This window comes from Pseudophryne corroboree, chromosome 1 (assembly GCF_028390025.1).
Source record: "Pseudophryne corroboree isolate aPseCor3 chromosome 1, aPseCor3.hap2, whole genome shotgun sequence".
Classification (NCBI taxonomy): domain Eukaryota; kingdom Metazoa; phylum Chordata; class Amphibia; order Anura; family Myobatrachidae; genus Pseudophryne; species Pseudophryne corroboree.
In genome coordinates this window covers 1,184,825,967-1,184,839,959 of record NC_086444.1, presented here as the reverse complement: position 1 = coordinate 1,184,839,959, position 13,993 = coordinate 1,184,825,967, and the positions used below count along the sequence as shown (strand labels likewise).

The 13,993-nt window shown below is 48.5% G+C and overlaps 1 pseudogene; it reads left to right on the top strand.

The window, feature by feature from the left end:
* The first annotated feature begins 271 nt into the window (after window positions 1–271).
* On the top strand, window positions 272–390 carry LOC134945036 (5S ribosomal RNA; annotated as a pseudogene).
* The last annotated feature ends 13,603 nt before the right edge of the window (window positions 391–13,993 follow it).

Below are 13,993 nucleotides of genomic sequence, written 5' to 3'. Positions count from 1 at the left end.
CCCCTAGCAATCAGGGTCTGTACATTATAATTACTCAACTCTTACCACACTTTTTGGTCCTCCATCATCATACTTGACCCTAGTGGTCCATTCTATTCTTTCACTCCTTTATTTAGTGGACTCTCATCCACGATTCAGGTGAGCGTGTCCCTCGAACAGGGTCACGTGCCCCCGTCTAACGTGGACAGCAGATCCCATCCTTTCCTTTCCACCCCTTCCCCCCTTCTTCTTTCGGTGCACTCTCATTGGTGTGTCAGGAACGTCAGTCATATCCTACTACCATACCCCAACGCCTATGCCCAATCTCATCCGATCTTGGAAGCCAAACGGTGGTGGGCTAGGTCAGTACCTGGGCGGGCGACCTCCAGGGAATACCCAGTGAAGTAGGCAGGCTCAATCTTCTGATATAACACCAACAGCAGGATCACCACTTATTTCTTTCTTCTGAAATTTAGGACATTCCTCTTCAATACCTATATATTATATGGGTTAGTGGATGGACCATAAACACAGACATTTGGGTTCGTCTCCACAACAATAGGTATTATCGGTTTTGGGAATTTAGTGGGTGTTCCCGCACACTGATTGACCCAATTAGGTTCTCATGAACACAAACTTGGTTTGTACTGATCCGAGGCAGATGGAAGTAGCATTACATGTAGCTATCTTCCTATACGCAATCACCACTGCACATATGGATCAGAACATTTTATACATTTTTTCATAATTGTTTCATTCCTTTGTTTGTTTTGTTAGTTTGCAGGAATTTGATTGCCAGATTATAACTTTTAGGTGCAGAAATAAAAGTAAAATTTTAATATATTGTCTAATTATTCTGTATTTAAACTACCAAGAGTCTACTTTCTCTCCCCCTTGCTTTACAACCACACTCTCTGATTCAGGGCGCACCACCAAACGGACTTATAGTATAAATTTTACACTAACATTTATTGTTCACTTTTTGGTCTCTGTATCATTACTATTAGTATTATTACTTGTACTTTGAATCTATTTCTGGCCAGTGCAGAATCATAACCCTTGCTTTATCCAATACAGAATTTCGTTCAGCCCTCTTGGAACCGAAACTCTGCATGACCACTATCCCTGTTTGAACAATTATGTCTCTAGGGTCCTGCTTCTAAGTGTCTAGCATTCTGCCCTCACACCACCTTCCCTCACACCATCACACCATCTTTCCTCACCACCTACTCCATGAGATAGCAGGAGATTGATCTAGCTGGGGACCTAGATGTAGAAGATTGGTCTGACATATGCTTGGGAGCTGCCAAATACTCCATATGTGTCCAAGTTAAAAATAATGCATATATACTTCTATTTTGTCAGTACCTAGAGATGACATACGTTATCCTGGCGCTGTGGTTGCCGGCTCTCAAAATACTGACAACATCATTCTGGAGATAGTAATCCCGACACTGACTAAAAAAGGAAGGTAACCCTGATCCTTAAACTCCCTAACCCACCTTTTCCGCAGCCTGACCCTCCCTCCCCCGCAACCTAAACCTAACCCTTCCTGGTGGTGCCTAATCCTAACCCCCCCCCCCCCCCCTTCCTGCAGCCTATACCTAACCCCCCCCTCCCCCCGCAGCTTAACCCTAACTCTCCCTGGGGGTGCATAACCCTAACCACCACAGCCTAATCCTCCCAACCCCGCAGCCTAACCATAAACTCCCCCCTCCTCTGCGGCTTTCCTCTCTAGAGTCCTGGGAGTCATTAGCTCTGGATCCCGGCGCCGGCATTTGGATCCATGTCGGTATTCCAAGGAGTGTTGGGATTCCAAACGCCGGGATCCTGACCACATCCCGGACCTAGTGCCTACCTGACTGCATAGAATGTATCCCTCTTCATCCCCCCTCTGCTGGTGGAACTGCCAAATGACAGGTTCCTTTATACATACAGTATTTGGTGGGAAATCCATGCAGGAATTCTTGTCTGAAGTGCATGCTCTTCTCGTTTGTCTACTAGGCTGCCACATCCTATTCCACTTCAAGTACTTTTTCCTACCTCTTCTCCTCCCAGACATCCCCAACTATGTTAATAAGTTTGTCCATCATGGTTTAAGTGCAGACACCTGTTTTCTCGACAGCACTTGGAAATCTCCAACATACCAAACTATAAATCTCCAACATCCCCAACTATAAATCTCCGACATACCCAACTATAAATCTCAGAAGAACCTCACAAGTTCTCTGGGTGCTTAGCAACAGTTCTCCCTCCCTGCTTAGGCCCTAGCTCTCATTGATTGGAGACATTGAGGTTCTACTCTGTTCCTCTGCTGTGCACCAAAATCTGTAGGCATCGTAATTTTCTTCAATTTCTTTGTTGTGGCATATCTGTGAGGGTACTGTCACTCCTATTTCTTGGCACCTTTGCCTTCTGTTATAACACACTTTACACTGTTTTTATGAATTTTATCTGTCTGTACTTTTACTCCTTACGTAGAAGCGTTGCTCATTTCTTGGCTGACTGTGGGGTATATGCAATTGCCGGCGAATTGCCGCAAAAGTCGAAAAGCGGGCCATTTTCGACAAAAAAAACATGTAGAATTGGATTCGACAATGCAATACAGTACTTTTCGACAAAAAAACGGACGTTTCAGAGTCGACTTTTTGCAATTCGACATTTTTTAAATTCGACATGTCTGCAGTGGTAAAAATGCGGCTTTTCGACAAAAGTATATTCAATTGAAGAATGTCGATTCGACAACAGTGCTTTCCGACAGTAATTTCGTCAATTTCATTCCGCCTCACTTTGATGGCGGAATCTAATAAAAAAAAAATAATTATTATGTTTTTTGTGTGTTTTTTTTATTGCTAATAGCATATCTATTTATATTAGAAGGGATTATGTACTTGGTTTGTCTATTAGGAGACACAAGTATTATTTATATATTTTTTAAAAGAATATTTTTTTTTTACTGGTTTTCAGTGGGAAGGGGTGGGAAGGGGTTAAAATCATGGGAAAAAATGCGTGGTGTCCCCCCTCCTAAGCATAACCAGCCTCGGGCTCTTTGAGCCGGTCCTGGTTGTAAAAATACGGGGGGGGGGAATTGACAGGGGATCCCCCGTATTTTTAGAACCAGCACCGGGCTCTCCGTCCGGTCCTGATGCCAAAAATACGTGGGACAAAAAACGTAGGGGTCCCCCGTATTTTTAACACCAGCACCGGGCTCCACTAGCTGGAGAGATAATGCCACAGCCGGGGGACACTTTTATATCGGTCCCTGCGGCCGTGGCATTAAAACCCCAACTAGTCAGCCATGGCCGGGGTACCCTTCAATCAAGGGGTCCCCCCTCCAGCCACCCAAGGGCCAGGGGTGAAGCCCGAGGCTGTCCCCCCCATCCATGGGCTGCGGATGGGAGGCTGATAGCCTTGTGTCAAAAAAAAGAATATTGTTTTTTGCAGCAGAACTACAAGTCTTAGCAAGCCTCCCCCGCAAGCTGGTACTTGGAGAACCACAAGTACCAGCATGCTGGGGGAAACGGGCCCGCTGGCACCTGTAGTTCTACTGCAAAAAAAAATACCCAAATAAAAACAGGACACGCACACCGTGATAGTAAAACTGTATTACATACATGCCGACACACACATACTTACCTATGTTGACACAATGTTCGGTCCACTTCTCCAAGTAGAATCCATGGGGTACCTGAAAAGAAAATTATACTCACCAAAATCCAGTGTAACCCCACCGCTGACCGCAAAGTTCCCACCATTGAAGCTAATGCAGCGGCTGTGCGATGCGCTGTCTGCCAGCTCAGACGCGCATAGCCAATCAGGAGAGTGCCATGACGTGGCGCTCCCTGATTGGCTGAAGGGACCCTCTGTTACAGGAGTCACGGGGGGTCTCAGCATTCGGGGAAAGGCGTCCCATGTGTAAACATGGGACCCCTTTCAGTGCGTGGATCGGGTATGCGGTTTGTTTTTTTGCCAAGTACGTGGATTACACACTGGATTTAGGTGAGTATAATTTTATTTTCAGGTACCCTAGGATTCATCTTGGAGACGTGGACAGAGTCGGCGTGTGAACATAGGTAAGTATGTGTGTATCGGCATGTATGTAATAAAGTTTTACTTTCACGGTGTGCGTGTCCTGTTTTTATTTGGGTATTTTTTTGCAGTAGAACTACAGGTACCAGCAGGCCCGTTTTTCCCCCGCATGCTGGTACTTGTGGTTCTCCAAGTACCAGCTTGCTGGGACTTGTAGTTCTGCTGCAAAAAAATAAGAATTTACTTACCGATAATTCTATTTCTCGTAGTCCGTAGTGGATGCTGGGGACTCCGTAAGGACCATGGGGAATAGCGGCTCCGCAGGAGACTGGGCACAAAAGTAAAGCTTTAGAACTACCTGGTGTGCACTGGCTCCTCCCCCTATGACCCTCCTCCAAGCCTCAGTTAGGATACTGTGCCCGGACGAGCGTACACAATAAGGAAGGATTTTGAATCCCAGGTAAGACTCATACCAGCCACACCAATCACACCATATAACTTGTGATCTAAACCCAGTTAACAGCATGATAACAGAGGAGCCTCTAGAAAAGATGGCTCACTACAGCAATAACCCAATTTTTTTGGTAACAATAACTATGTACCAGTATTGCAGACAATCCGTACTTGGGATGGGCGCCCAGCATCCACTACGGACTACGAGAAATAGAATTATCGGTAAGTAAATTCTTATTTTCTCTAACGTCCTAAGTGGATGCTGGGGACTCCGTAAGGACCATGGGGATTATACCAAAGCTCCCAAACGGGCGGGAGAGTGCGGATGACTCTGCAGCACCAAATGAGAGAACTCCAGGTCCTCCTCAGCCAGGGTATCAAATTTGTAGAATTTTACAAACGTATTTGCTCCTGACCAAGTAGCTGCTCGGCAAAGTTGTAAAGCCGAGACCCCTCGGGCAGCCGCCCAAGATGAGCCCACCTTCCTTGTGGAATGGGCTTTTACAGATTTTGGCTGTGGCAGGCCTGCCACAGAATGTGCAAGCTGAATTGTACTACAAATCCAACGAGCAATAGTCTGCTTAGAAGCAGGAGCACCCAGCTTGTTGGGTGCATACAGAATAAACAACGAGTCAGATTTTCTGACTCCAGCCGTCCTAGAAACCTATATTTCCTGGGCTCTGACAACGTCTAGCAACTTGGAGTCCTCCAAGTCCCTAGTAGCCGCAGGCACCACAATAGGTTGATTCAGGTGAAACGCTGAAAACCACCTTAGGGAGAAACTGAGGACAAGTCCTCAATTCCGCCCTGTCCGAATGGAAAATCAGATGAGGGCTTTTACAGGATAAAGCCGCCAATTCTGACACGCACCTGGCCCAGGCCAGGGCCAACAGCATGACCACTTTCCATGTGAGATATTTTAACTCCACATATTTAAGTGGTTCAAACCAATGTGACTTTTGGAACCCAAAAACTACATTTAGATCCCAAGGTGCCACTGGAGGCACAAAAGGAGGCTGTATATACAGTACCCCTTTCACAAACGTCTGAACTTCAGGGACTGAAGCTAGTTCTTTTTGGAAGAAAATTGACAGGGCCGAAATTTGAACCTTAATGGACCCCCATTTCAGGCCCATAGACACTCCTGTTTGCAGGAAATGTAGGAATCGACCTAGTTGAAAATTCCTCCGTCGGGGCCTTACTGGCCTCGCACCACGCAACATATTTTCGCCAAATGCGGTGATAATGTTTTGCGGTTATATCTTTCCTGGCTTTGATCAGGATAGGAATGACTTCATTTGGAATGCCTTTCTCCTTCAGGATCCGGCGTTCAACCGCCATGCCGTCAAACGCAGCCGCGGTAAGTCTTGGAACAGACAGGGTCCTTGCTGGAGCAGGTCCCTTCTTAGAGGTAGAGGCCCCGGATCCTCCGTGAGCATCTCTTGAAGTTCCGGTTACCAAGTTCTTCTTGGCCAATCCGGAGCCACGAATATAGTGCTTACTCCTCTCCATCTTATAATTCTCAGTACCTTGGGTATGAGCGGCAGAGGAGGGAACACATACACTGACTGGTACACCCACTGTGTTACCAGAGCGTCTACAGCTATTGCCTGAGGGTCCCTTGACCTGGCGCAATACTTGTCGAGTTTTATAAACATGTGGAAGACTTCTGGGTGAAGTCCCCACTCTCCCGGGTGGAGGTCGTGTCTGCTGAGGAAGTCTGCTTCCCAGTTGTCCACTCCCGGAATTAATACTGCTGACAGTGCTATCACATGATTTTCCACCCAGCGAAGAATCCTTGCAGCTTCTGCCATTGCCCTTCTGCTTCTTGTGTCACCCTGTCTGTTTACGTGGGTGACTGCCGTGATGTTGTCCGAATGGATCAACTCCGGGTGACCTTGAAGCAGAGGTCTTGCTGAGCTTAGAGCATTGTAAATGGCCCTTAGCTTCAGGATATTTATGTGAAGTGATGTCTCCAGGCTTGACCCTAAGCTCTGGAAATTCCTTCCCTGTGTGACTGCTCCCCAGCCTCGCAGGCTGGCATCCGTGGTCACCAGGACCCAGTCCTGAAATGTGCGGCCCTCTAGAAGATGAGCACTCTGCAACCACCACAGGAGAGACACAATTGTGCTTGGTGACAGGGTTATCCGCTGATGCATCTGAAGATGCGACCCGGACCATTTGTCCAGCAGGTCCCACTGGAAAGTTCTTGCGTGAAATCTGCCGAATGGGATTGCTTCGTAGGAAGCCACTATTTTTCCCAGAACCATTTCATTGTACTGAGACTTGGCTCGGTTATAGGAAGTTCCCGACTAGCTCGGATAACTCCCTGACTTTCTCCTACGGGAGAAACACCTTTTTCTGGACTGTGTCCAGGATCATCCCTAAGAACAGAAGACGAGTCGTCGGAATCAGCTGCGATTTTGGAATATTGAGAATCCAATCGTGCTGCCGCAACACTACCTGAGATAGTGCTACCCCGACCTCCAACTTTTCCCTGGATCTTACCTTTATCAGGGAATCGTCCAAGTAAGGGATAACTAAAATTCCCTTCCTTCGAATGAGTATCATCATTTCGGCCATTACCTTGGCAAAGACCCGGGGTGCCGTGGACCATCCATACGGCAGCGTCTGAAACTGATAGTGACAGTTCTGTACCATAAACCTGAGGTACCCTTGGTGAGAAGGGTAAATTGGGACATGAAGGTAAGCATCCTTGATGTCCCGAGACATCATGTAGTCCCCTTTTTCCAGGTTCGCAATCACTGCTCTGAGTGACTCAATCTTGAATTTGAACCTCCGTATGTAAGTGTTCAAGATTTTAGATTTAGAATCGGTCTCACCGAGCCGTCCGGCTTCGGTACCACAACAGTGTGGAATAATACCCCGTTCCCTGTTGCAGGAGGGGTACCTTGATTATCACCTGCTGGGAATACAGCTTGTGAATGGCTTCCAAAACTGCCTCCCTGTCAGAAGGAGACATCGTTAAAGCCGACTTTAGGAAAACGGCGAGGGGGAGACGTCTCGAATTCCAATTTGTACCCCTGAGATATCACCTGAAGGATCCAGGGGTCTACTTGCGAGTGAGCCCACTGCGCGCTGAAATTCATTGAGACGGGCCCCCACCGTGCCTGATTCTGCTTGTAAAGCCCCAGCGTCATACTGAGGGCTTGGCAGAGGCGGGAGAGGGTTTCTGTTCCTGGGAACTGGCTGATTTCTGCAGCCTTTTTCCTCTCCCTCTGTCACGGGGCAGAAATGAGGAACCTTTCGCCCGCTTGCCTACGAAAAGACTGCGCCTGATAATACGGCGTCTTCTTATGTTGAGAGGCGACCTGGGGTACAAACGTGGATTTCCCAGCTGTTGCCGTGGCCACCAGGTCTGAAAGACCGACCCCAAATAACTCCTCCCCTTAATAAGGCAATACTTCCAAATGCCGTTTGGAATCCGCATCACCTGACCACTGTCGTGTCCATAACCCTCTTCTGGCAGAAATGGACAACGCACTTAGACTTGATGCCAGTCGGCAAATATTCCGCTGTGCATCACGCATATATAGAAATGCATCTTTTAAATGCTCTATAGGCAATAATATACTGTCCCTATCTAGGGTATCAATATTTTCAGTCAGGGAATCCGACCACGCCAACCCAGCACTGCCCATCCAGGCTGAGGCGATTGCTGGTCGCAGTATAACACCAGTATGTGTGTAAATACATTTTAGGATACCCTCCTGCTTTCTATCAGCAGGATCCTTAAGGGCGGCCATCTCAGGAGAGGGTAGAGCCCTTGTTCTTACAAGCGTGTGAGCGCTTTATCCACCCTAGGGGGTGTTTCCCAACGCACCCTAACCTCTGGCGGGAAAGGATATAATGCCAATAACATTTTAGAAATTATCAGTCGTTATCGGGGGAAACCCACGCATCATCACACACCTCATTTAATTTCTCAGATTCAGGAAAACTACAGGTAGTTTTTCCTCACCGAACATAATACCCCTTTTTGGTGGTATTATCAGAAATGTGTAAAACATTTTTCATTGCCTCAATCATGTAACGTGTGGCCCTACTGGAAGTCACATTTGTCTCTTCACCGTCGACACTGGAGTCAGTATCCGTGTCGGCGTCTATATCTGCCATCTGAGGTAACGGGCGCTTTAGAGCCCCTGACGGCCTATGAGACGTCTGGACAGGCACAAGCTGAGTAGCCGTCTGTCTTATGTCAACCACTGTCTTTTATACAGAGCTGACACTGTTACGTAATTCCTTCCAACAGTTCATCCACTCAGGTGTCGACCCCCTAGGGGGTGACATCACTATTACAGGCAATCTGCTCCGTCTCCACATAATTTTTCTCCTCATATATGTCGACACAAACGTACCGACACACAGCACACACACAGGGAATGCTCTGATAGAGGACAGGACCCCACTAGCCCTTTGGGGAGACAGAGGGAGAGTTTGCCAGCACACACCAGAGCGCTATATATATATATACAGGGATAACCTTATATAAGTGTTTTTCCCCTTATAGCTGCTGTATTTTTAATACTGCGCGTAATTAGTGCCCCCCTCTCTTTTTTAACCCTTTCTGTAGTGTAGTGACTGCAGGGGAGAGCCAGGGAGCTTCCCTCCAACGGAGCTGTGAGGGAAAATGGCGCTTGTGTGCTGAGGAGATAGGCTCCGCCCCCTTCTCGGCGGCCTTTCTCCCGCTTTTTTATGGAAAACTGGCAGGGGTTAAATGCATCTATATAGCCCAGGAGCTATATGTGATGTATTTTTCGCCATCTAAGGTGTTTTTATTGCGTCTCAGGGCGCCCCCCCCCCAGCGCCCTGCACCCTCAGTGACCGGAGTGTGAAGTGTGCTGAGAGCAATGGCGCACAGCTGCGGTGCTGTGCGCTACCTTATTGAAGACAGGACGTCTTCTGCCGCCGATTTCCCGGACCTCTTCTGTCTTCTGGCTCTGTAAGGGGGCCGGCGGCGCGGCTCTGGGACCCATCCATGGCTGGGCCTGTGATCGTCCCTCTGGAGCTAATGTCCAGTAGCCTAAGAAGCCCAATCCACTCTGCACGCAGGTGAGTTCGCTTCTTCTCCCCTTAGTCCCTCGATGCAGTGAGCCTGTTGCCAGCAGGTCTCACTGAACATAAAAAACCTAAAACTAAACTTTTCACTAAGCAGCTCAGGAGAGCCACCTAGTGTGCACCCTTCTCGTTCGGGCACAAAAATCTAACTGAGGCTTGGAGGAGGGTCATAGGGGGAGGAGCCAGTGCACACCAGGTAGTTCTAAAGCTTTACTTTTGTGCCCAGTGTCCTGCGGAGCCGCTATTCCCCATGGTCCTTACGGAGTCCCCAGCATCCACTTAGGACGTTAGAGAAACAATATTCTTTTTTTTTACACAAGGCTATCAGCCCCCCATCCGCAGCCCTTGGATGGGAGGGACAGCCTCGGGCTTCACCCCTGACCCTTGGGTGGCTGGAGGGGGGGACCCCTTGATTGAAGGGGTCCCTGCTCCTCCAGGGTACCCCGGCCAGGGTTGACTATTTGGGGATTTAATGCCACGGCCGCAGGGACCCGTATAAAAGTGTCCCCCGGCTGTGGCATTATCTCTCCAGCTAGTGGAGCCCAGTGCTGGTGTTAAAAATACGGGGGACCCTACGTCTTTTGTCCCCCATATTTTTAGCACCAGGACCGGATGCAGAGCCCGGCGCTGGTTCTAAAAATAGGGGGGATCCCCTGTCAATTCCCCCCCCCCCAGTATTTTTACAACCAGGACCGGCTCAAAGAGCCCGAGACTGGTTATGCTTAGGAAGGGGGACCCCACGCAATTTTTTTCAGGGTTTTTTAACCAGTTTTGTGCCGTCCGAAAAGTCGTATCCAGGACGCGCTTATCCGTCAATTGGTCCGATTTTCGACAGCGGGACTGTCGAATCCATTTTTTATTGAATATGTCGAATTCCGGCCCCGGCGACCGGAATTCGACAGTTGAATTGTGTTGAATTTAAAAATGGTCGAATTCCAGCTGGAATTCGACCGCAATTGCATATACCCCTGTGACTCTACAGTATGTCCTATATCTTGCTGAATGCGAATAATAGTATTTATTGGAGACATTTTTTTTTTAGCAGAATGACAATTCCTTTTAGGATTCCAAAAGCCAGGAGTGGCTGATGAAGACTGTCAGTTGTGCGGTAAACTGGTCCAGTAAGGGAATTATACAAAACATGGCTGTAATACCCTGGAACTGCAAGCACAAATCAACTGTGGCACTACAGGTGCCAGCATGGCTGTGTAATATAGAACTGAGCCAGAAGCCTACAGCTTTCAGCACAGAAGGGGTTAACAGCCCAGCTCACAGCAATACAGATCAGTCTGCAAAATGCAAAGGGCATGACACACCCATTTGCATTTCAGAGCTGGAAAACTAACGGGAAATCCCAGATGGAATGTGTCCCTGGGAATGCAAGGTTATAAAAAGGTTGTCCTCAGGCTTGCCTACCTTCCCGCATTCAGCGGGAGGCTCCCAATTTTGACATGAGCCTCCCGCTGCCCCGCATACCTAGACAGCCCTCCCCGGATTTTGACAGTCCGTAGTTGAAGATCTGTACTGCGCATGCGCAAGTCCGGAGATCGGGGGCGGGGCCTGCACAGGAAACTTCAGAGCCGGTCACCGCAGGGTTGTGTGCAGTGGTTTCTTCCCTGTCGTGTACAGAGAGAGGCAGAGCTTTGCTTCCTGGCCCCTCCCACCACACTGAGATGGCAGCGTGTAGCAGTAACTTTCCTCCTCCTGCTCCTCGATAGGGTGTGCCTGCGCTGTGCTGCCTTCCCACAGACCCACACTGTCCTGGGGCCGGCTCCCAGTCCTCCTTACAGGAAGGAGCAACATAGCCAGGTGGGTGCTGTGTGGAATGGGGGCTGTGTGTCCTGTAATGTGGCACTGGGTGTAATATGGGGGGGGGGTCTGTGTTTGCAGTGTGTAATCTAGTACTGGGTGTAATATGGGGGAGGGGTGTGTGTGTGTATAATGTAATGTGCTGGGTGTAATATGGGGGAGGGGTGTGTGTGTATAATGTAATGTGCTGGCTGTAATATGTGGAGGGGGTATGTATAATGTAATGTGCTGGGTGTAATATGGGGGGTTATGTATAATGTAATGTGCTGGCTGTAATATGTGGAGGGGGTATGTATAATGTAATGTGCTGGGTGTAATATGTGGAGGGGGTATGTATAATGTAATGTGCTGGGTGTAATATGGGGGAGGGGTGTGTGTGTGTATAATGTAATGTGCTGGGTGTAATGGGGGGGAGAGGGTGTGTGTATAATGTGCTGGCTGTAATATGTGGAGGGGGTATGTATAATGTAATGTGCTGGGTGTAATATGGGGGGGTATGTATAATGTAATGTGCTGGGTGTAATATGGGGGGTTATGTATAATGTAATGTGCTGGGTGTAATATGGGGGAGGGGGGCTGTGTATAATGTAATGTGCTGGGTGTAATATGGGGGGGTATGTATAATGTAATGTGCTGGGTGTAATATGGGGGGGGTATGTATAATGTAATGTGCTGGGTGTAATATGGGGGGTTATGTATAATGTAATGTGCTGGGTGTAATATGGGGGAGGGGGGCTGTGTATAATGTAATGTGCTGGGTGTAATATGGGGGAGGGGGGCTGTGTATAATGTAATGTGCTGGGTGTAATATGGGGGAGGGGGGCTGTGTATAATGTAATGTGCTGGGTGTAATATGGGGGAGGGGGGCTGTGTATAATGTAATGTGCTGGGTGTAATATGGGGGAGGGGGTGTGTGTATAATGCAGGGTTGCCTACCCTCCCGCATTACGCGGGAGGCTCACGTTTTTTAAACTACCCTCCCGCTGCCCCGCTAAACCACCGGGTCCGCCCGCTTTTCCTGCGCTGTCCGCAGAAAATGCGGACCGCGCATGCGTGAGTCACGGACAGCAGGGGGCAGAGCCTGCACGGCGACGTCATTATCTAAATGTCCTTTTTATTTAAATGCTGGGATCCGCTCCCTACAACCCCGCCCACTGTGGCTCATTTAAATAATATGCCGCCCACATGAGTCGTCTGTGCAGGCCACGCCCCCGGCATTCCTGATCGCGCATGTGCAGATTGCATTTTCGGGCGAGTCTAGCCGGGGGCGGGCCTGCATGGGTGACATCATGATGTGGGCGGCATGTTATTTAAAGACCGGTCACTGCAGGGGTGAGTAATGTATGATGAGATCCAGGAGAGACGTGAGAACTAGGAGCAGGGTTAGGGTGTGAGAGATGGGTAAGGGTGGGATCTGGGAGCTTGGTGAGGATGAGGGTGAGATGGAGGAACAAGGTGAGGGTGTAAGGTCATTCATTTAATCATGGAGCTGTGTGGTGACTGGGCTGGTGGTGGCTCAATAAGGTTCTGGGTAGTGGTGACTGCATAGGAAAGAAGATGACTGGTGTCCCCAGCGCAGACTTGCCTACCCTCCCGCATTCAGCAGGAGCCTCACGTTTTTTACATGAGCCTCCCGCTGCCCCGGAAATCTTCTGGGTTCTCCCAGTTTTTCAATAGCTAGTGAAAGTATGGACTGTGCATGCGTCAGTCCGGAAGTGCCGGGGGAGGAGCCTGCTCAGGAGACGTCATGATGGGCGATGTCCTGTTACTCAAATGCCGGCCACCGCGGGGTTATGTGTAGCGGTGGCTGCATAGCAGTTCGCAGCAGCAGGGGAGGCTGTCTTTGCACCACAGAAGCAATGGCAGCATTGGCAGTGACGGCGGCCCCATCAGCAGCAGCACAGCAGTGGTTGCCTGTTTGAAATATAAGGTAAGTAAACCTTTGGTGTGCGTGTGGCTGGGCTGCGGAGGGCAGGGCTTGGCTGGAGACAAAGAACATAGTGGGTGCTGAGTTTAAACTCCTCAGGTTACCAGCATTAGTCCCTTTGTTATTGCCCAATGACCTGCAAGTCCAAGTTGTCTAACATTTATCTTAGGGGGAGCACTGCTAGTGTCATAGTGTCAGTATTATAGGGATAGGGTCAGTGTCATAGTATAGAGTCAGTATTATAGGGATAGGGTCAGTGTCAAAGTGTCAGTATTATAGGGATAGGGTCAGTGTCATAGTGTCAGTATTATAGGGATAGGGTCAGTGTCATAGTATAGAGTCAGTATTATAGGGATAGGGTCAGTGTCATAGTGTCAGTATTATAGGGATAGGGTCAGTGTCATAGTGTCAGTATTATATGGATAGGGTCAGTGTCATAGTATAGAGTCAGTATTATAAGGATAGGGTCAGTGTCATAGTATAGAGTCAGTATTATGGGGATAGGGTCAGTGTCATAGTATAGAGTCAGTATTATAAGGATAGAGTCAGTGTCATAGTATAGAGTCAGTATTATAGGGATAGGGTCAGTGTCATAGTATAGGATCAGTATTATAGGGATAGGGTCAGTGTCATAGTGTCAGTATTATAGGTATAGGGTCAGTGTCATAGTATAGAGTCAGTATTATAGGGATAGGGTCAGTGTCATAGTATAGGATC